The following is a 6,497-nucleotide window of genomic DNA, read 5'->3' on the forward strand; positions in this document are numbered from 1 at the left end:
ATCGCCAGAAAAAAATTCTGTCTTTTGCACCCTTGAGCATTTAGTTTCTCAGACTCTATTATAATTTTTATTTGGTCTGAAATCAGGTGAATCCAACTGATAAATAATTTACTTTCTGGAACACAAACTGTTTTTGAATCCCGAGGCAAGAGGCATCAGACGTTATATCTTCCATATATCCTGAACTTTCTCCAAGTTCATCAGTTTCTTCTGAGTAGCTGATTCTACTTTCAAATGCGTGACGTGCATTTCACAAGACACTCCCTGCTGTCTTCTGATTGTACATTTGCTTGCATGAAATGCTCTAGTTTTCACAGGTGGAGCAAGAGGTATCTGTTTATGGTTAGTCTTTGGAATTACAACCTTTGGAAAAATGTTGATAGTCACAAGAACTTTCCTCATGCTGCCATTACCAATGAGACATGGGCCGTGTGCATGCCAAGGAAGGACAGTGCTTTGCTTCCAGTGTTGCAATGACTCGGGAAATAGCACTCAGGCTTCTGGGTAAATTCCAGCATTTCTGAAGACCGGTAATCTCACCTACGTGGAGTCTCACATGGCTCAGTGGTTGTGAAGAAAGAACATCCAGAAATCAACGGTGAGGGGAACACTGCTGCTCACTCTTTGGATATGAGAATAACTTCCAGTTGGAAGCTTCTTCTTGCTCCGGAGCTCATGTGGCATTTCATTACAGATATTTAATAATGGACATGAGCCTGACCGTATACAGCACAGAAGGGCATCGGGCCTCTCAAGGGTGAAACGTGCGTCGTTTCTTTACGAAGAGGAGGCCATGCAAAGCCACACTAAATTCCTATTACACATCCAGCATCAAGCTCACTATTCAGCCTCTTAAGTTTTCCTCATATTTCCCATTTCCAAATAACTCCTGTGTTGAGATCAGCTATAATAATGTCTTTATTTTTAGCTGTAAATCATTCTAGGCTCTGGTAGTCACAATAGCAGTGACATGAAATAAGAATGACTTGATGGCCATGTTAGTGAGGGCAGTTTTAATTGGCATTGACTTTTCTCCATTATTGCTCATATGCACCTAGTGGATGCTTATAGCATGCCCATGAATAACTAAATGTGCAATGTTCTTATTCTCATGTGTAAGGTAAAAGGGAAGTAGAGACAGAAGAAAATGTGTAATTTAGTTAGGACCATATGCCAATTTAGTGGTCATGCTAGCTATAAAACTGACTCCTTTCTAGCTTTGCTCTTACATTATGATGCATTTCTTTTTTCCTTTGACCTATGCATTTATCCAAGGTTGGTTTTCTCCTGTTCCTGTTATGTGACTGTGCTTAAAATGGTTAATTTGGTTTCCTTAAAAAAAACAAACAAACACGTACACACACACACACACACACACACACACACACACAAACACAACAAAGCCTTGTGACTGAAGTGTTATATTACTGTGCTATCTTTAGCTGATGGTATTCATTGAGGCTGGAAAAATACAAGTCAGTGCATGCATTAATACTCAGACCACAGAGAGCTGGCATTCACTCAAATGCTAAATAAGACGCAAGGGTCTGATTTGAAACCCCTCATGGAAGGGCGTTTTCTGTCCTGTGGTGTGGAATCTCTACCAGATAGAGCAGGAGATCTTTTGCATCCAACTCTCATCCTGACTCACGCTGGCAGAGAAGCTTTCACCAGACCCCAACACACGTGGGACAGGCAGCTTAGGCCAAATGAAGGAACGATTTCTTTGACAAATTAATCCACTAATGACCCTGCAGTCAGTGGGTGTGATTTTTTTAAAAAAGAGGTTTAGAAAGGAGACTCTACTTTAAAAACGAATCTCCTTTGAATTTGGAGTTGAATTTCCACATTTGGATGGGGAGGTATCCCCGTGCCAGCGGGGTGCCTTTTATATGAGAGCTGAGGATAGTTTGCATCGCAGAGTTGATTATTACAGTCTACAGTTACAGTGAAATGGGAGATTTTCGGTCTCCTGCTCATCCTGTTCCCTCCCTCCACACCCATGTGTGGCTGCTCCAGCAAGCACTGGTAACTTGGTAGATTGCCACTTTGATGGGAAAGGGGGCTTTGCACAGCAGAGGAATCAAACCAGATGCAAGCATGGACCAGAGAAGCTGAGTCTGGCGAGACTTGGGCTATTGTGATCAATTTTTCCAAGAAGTCATTAGGATTTGATAGGCTGTACTTCTCCCCCACCCACTTAATGGACGTTATGGCTTCACTCACTCGCATTAGGCAGTAGCCATTGCTTTAGAAAATAGAGGAAATTAAAGCACTGATGTGGCACTTCCCACTGCCTAGAGAGAAACAAACCTCACAAAGGATTAAAGAAACAGCATGCCCCTTTTGTAATTTGTAAGACACCAACACTTACCCACAACCTGTTGCTATTTCAAAAAATCAGGGAGAAAAGAGCTCATGCCCTAATTTGTTACATAAAAGCATCTGAAATGGATTCTCACCTGAACTACCTTGGGGAAAGATTTCCAAGTCAAAATTGGGTAATTCTCATGTTTGTTTTTTAGTTACTTTTTGTCTGACTTGACATTATTTTGCTTTCTTTCCTCAAAAATGTAAATAGGCATGCTGCTATTGTTGTGGCATACTTGGATGTGAATGTGTTTTGAAAGATACATGAATTATTACATTTTCACTATTTTTATGGAAACTAGAGTAGAATTTTTTTTCTTGTTTTAAAATCAAAATATGTATTTGATATTAGGGAAATGAGGGTCTTATTCTTTATTTCATTCCTTTATTCTTCCTTCTGCTCCCAGTACCCCCACCCTAGGCATTAGGCAAATGGTGTCAGGATGCCTACATGTGCTTGCTTAGTTAGGATTACAGGCCAGCTGAGGGAACCTCATTTGGAAAGTTCATCTGTGCAAGTGAGGCAAGAGGGCAAAGCAGGGGTCTGAGCAGGCATGCCCAGTGAACTCAGTTCAGCTCTCTATCCGCTGGCAAGTTCAGCATGGGTCTAGACTGCATGGCTCACTTCTCAATAGCTGTGATGCTCCCTATTTTGCTTTTGCTTTGTTTTGATTTTTTTTTTTTACTTCTTTCTCTTTTTCTTCAGTTAGAATCAAAGTCCATCTTCTTATCCATCACAATGCTCCCCTGAAGCCTTTTTGGGATGAAAATTATATTTCCAAAAGGCAAATGGCTTGCTGTCCTAAAGGAAACTTGAAGCTGGACTATCAGACTATCAGATGCTCAATTTCCAGATGAAGGCAACTTCCTTGCCTTGCACGAAGTCAACAGTTTCTCACATTTGAAGGTCTATGTATGTCTCCTAGATACATTTCAGTCAGGTGTACTTTCCATAAGTGATCTTTATGTGTGTAGTTTCACCTTCCATGAAGGCTTATAACTCAACCACTACTTATTCAAGAGAGCAGAGAACATCTAATACCTGAGTGTTCCGATCTTGAATTGTATGTATTTTGTATTTGTCCCATCCGATAGATGTCAGTGAGTCCTTTCGATGAAGTTTAGTAGTGTAGATAAGAAATAAAAATGGATTCACAATGTGGTGACTGAATTTGTCATGTATATTTTTTATTTCTGAACATAGTTCAATTCAGCTGTATTTCTTTGCCTTATAAAGATGTATAACAGTCATATATATGTATTATATTGACAAATAAACATGGACTTTATTTATCCTTTGGTTGATGAGCTAAATTATTCAAATAAGTGGACTTGGTAAATGCAGTACAAACTCTTTTTTATGACAAGTTCTGACACGTTAAAAGTCCCATGACATTAAGACCCCATACCTTAAAAGAATGATGCCATGCTATTTATTTGGGGCTCCAGATCCATTTGCACACTGGCCAGCCCCAAGGTGGAGAAAACAACTCTCCCAGTTGAAAACATGGTGATTGCAATGTACCCACAAAGATTTAGGATTTTTGTTCCCTATGAATAGAAAACATCGACTAAGATATATGTAAAGTGTCTAGTATCAGAACACTGTTTAATAAATTAAGGCAATTAGCAATTCAATCCCTTTAATGTATCTTAGTGAATATTCCTCAGATGCTTGTAAGGCACCTGCTTCAGAAAATCTGCCACTGAAATATTTCAGTATATAATGGCCACCCAGTCATCAGCAGCCACATTGCTTTCTGGGGGCAGCATTGGCCGGAAATGCTGCTGAGACTCTTCAGCATCAAGCATGCCTTTGTGCCTGAGGATGACATTCACACCCATGTCAACATTCATATGTTAGCCCAGCAGTGATCAACACTGAGATACTCAGTGTCAACAAAACCGCCCACCTTTACCTGGCTTGAGACAGACCCACTGAATTTTCTATTGTCTCACACAAAGTAATCCTATCCCTCTCTTTAGAATGAGCCCCAGGTTTTTCCCCACTCTGACCTCTAGGTGAGGTATTCTGACTTCTTCCCCAAAGTGGGGAAACCTCATTGATCATTTGTGATATTGTGATATTTTAACAAATATATATTTGGTCTTATCCCTGGTTCCTGGCACAGAGTTCCTAAAACCCTTGGAATTTCCTGAGTAGCAAGGATGAGAAGAGTGAGTATCTTTTGTTATTCATCGTCAGCCCCTTGTAACCGCACCTGAGTTTATGGCCACTGAGGTCATTCTTGGAGGATGGGGTCGGTTGACAGAGGAACCAGCCAGGTGATTGAAGGTTGGAACTTCCAACCTCCTCTCTCCACCTCCAGGGAGGGGAAAGGAGCTGGGGACTGAGTTAATCACCAACGGCCAATGATTTTATCTATCATGCCTATATAATGGAATGTCTATAAAAACCCCACACAAAGAGGTTTGGAGAGTTTCTGAGCTGGTGAACAAGAATACATCCATGTGCCAGGGGAGTGGTTTACCCCAAACTCCAGAGGGACAGAAGTTTCTGTGCTTATGACCCTTCTGGACCTTGCCCTATGGACCTTCTCATCTGGCTGTTCATTTGTATCCTTTATAATGCCCTTTATAATAAATTGGTAATAATGAGTGAAGTTTTCTCCTGGATTCTGTGAACCATTGTAGCAAATTATTGAGTCTTAGGAAGGGGTTACAGGGAGCTTAGATTTGTAGTCATGTCATACAGAAGTGGGGGGTAACCTGGGGACTCACCACCTGTGATTGGCCCCTGAACTAGGGGCAGTCTTGTGGGACTGAGCTTTTAACCTGTGAGGTATGTGCAAACTCCAAGTAGTTTGTGCTAGAATTGTTTAATATGAGGAAAACCTCCACACATTCAGTGTCAGAAATGGTATGAGTAGAGATACAGTTTTCCTTTACCCTCAAATATTGGAACAATATAGGTCCCAATGGACATCTCCACCCTTTTACAAAAATAAATCCTCAGTGCTAGAGTTTCAGGGCCTGGGACTCAGAGATAGGAACCAATCATATTCCCACCTCTCCTTGCCCTCTCCTGAAGTAAACTGAGTGGGTCAATCTCCCTCACTTCCTGCACAAAGGGAGGGCACTGAAACCCACTTCATCTTTTCGTTTGAGCACTCCTTGCTCTGAAAGGGGACACCAACCCCACCTCATAATCCACACCCATCAGGAGGATAAGTGGTTCCTGATGCTCCTCCTTCAGTAACTTATTTCTCCTTCTCCTCATACTGGGCTTCTCCAAGAGCTTTTAATTTATGTTCCACAGGCATTGTTGCAGGTACAAATAGGGTCTCATGAAAGGTACTAATCTGTATTTAGTTGGTTCATGGCCTCAACTGCAGAGCTTAGGTCCTCTGAACCCCCTCAAACTCACCCAGTTACTTGTAGAGACGTCTAAAGTATTCTTACACAAGTTTAGAAATGGTATGTCAGGGAGAGTGGCCTCTCCTGGCAGGACACCACCTGAGGGTACCTCCCTGCTGCTGCTCCAGCCCACCCTGAAACAGCTGCTCCTGCCAAGTGCTGCCTCCAGGCTTCCCTCAAGAGGCCAGGACTCCAAGTACCTGGAGACCTCATCACATGAACACTATGTGCACAGTGTCATGAAAGTGCAGAAAATGTTCAGTGCCCTGTCAGTCTCATGCTTCGTGCTGGGACAGACCTAAGCCGTCACAACTTAAGCCTAGTCACCACAGCTATCGGGATCTTCTTGGGAACTCTTACAAGCTTCCAATAGGTAAAGATAAGTGAAGGCAGAAGTCTTCTCCCCCGTAAGCCAACTATTAGATGGTTCCTCAGCCTAGTTCCTGCCCAGAGAAGTTTGAGAATTCAAATCTCTTACCTCTTTGTGCTCCCTCTGCCCATCTTAGTCCAAGCTGGTGGTGCACCTGGTGACGTGAATCTTTTAAAAATTGTATAGGTCACCTGTGAATTTTTATTGGGATTGACTCCATTAGAAAAAACCACCCCCACAGATCTCTTCGAGAATCACTCTTCTCTGCCTTGGACTTCTGAGCCTTTTGAGGAACAACACTCTCAAGCTTCTTAAAAGCCCTATTATTTGACTGAATGATTCTCTGATGTACTGTCTTCAATATTTCTGAGTTCTTAAC

Source organism: Panthera leo, chromosome B2 (assembly GCF_018350215.1).
Source record: "Panthera leo isolate Ple1 chromosome B2, P.leo_Ple1_pat1.1, whole genome shotgun sequence".
NCBI lineage: Eukaryota > Metazoa > Chordata > Mammalia > Carnivora > Felidae > Panthera > Panthera leo.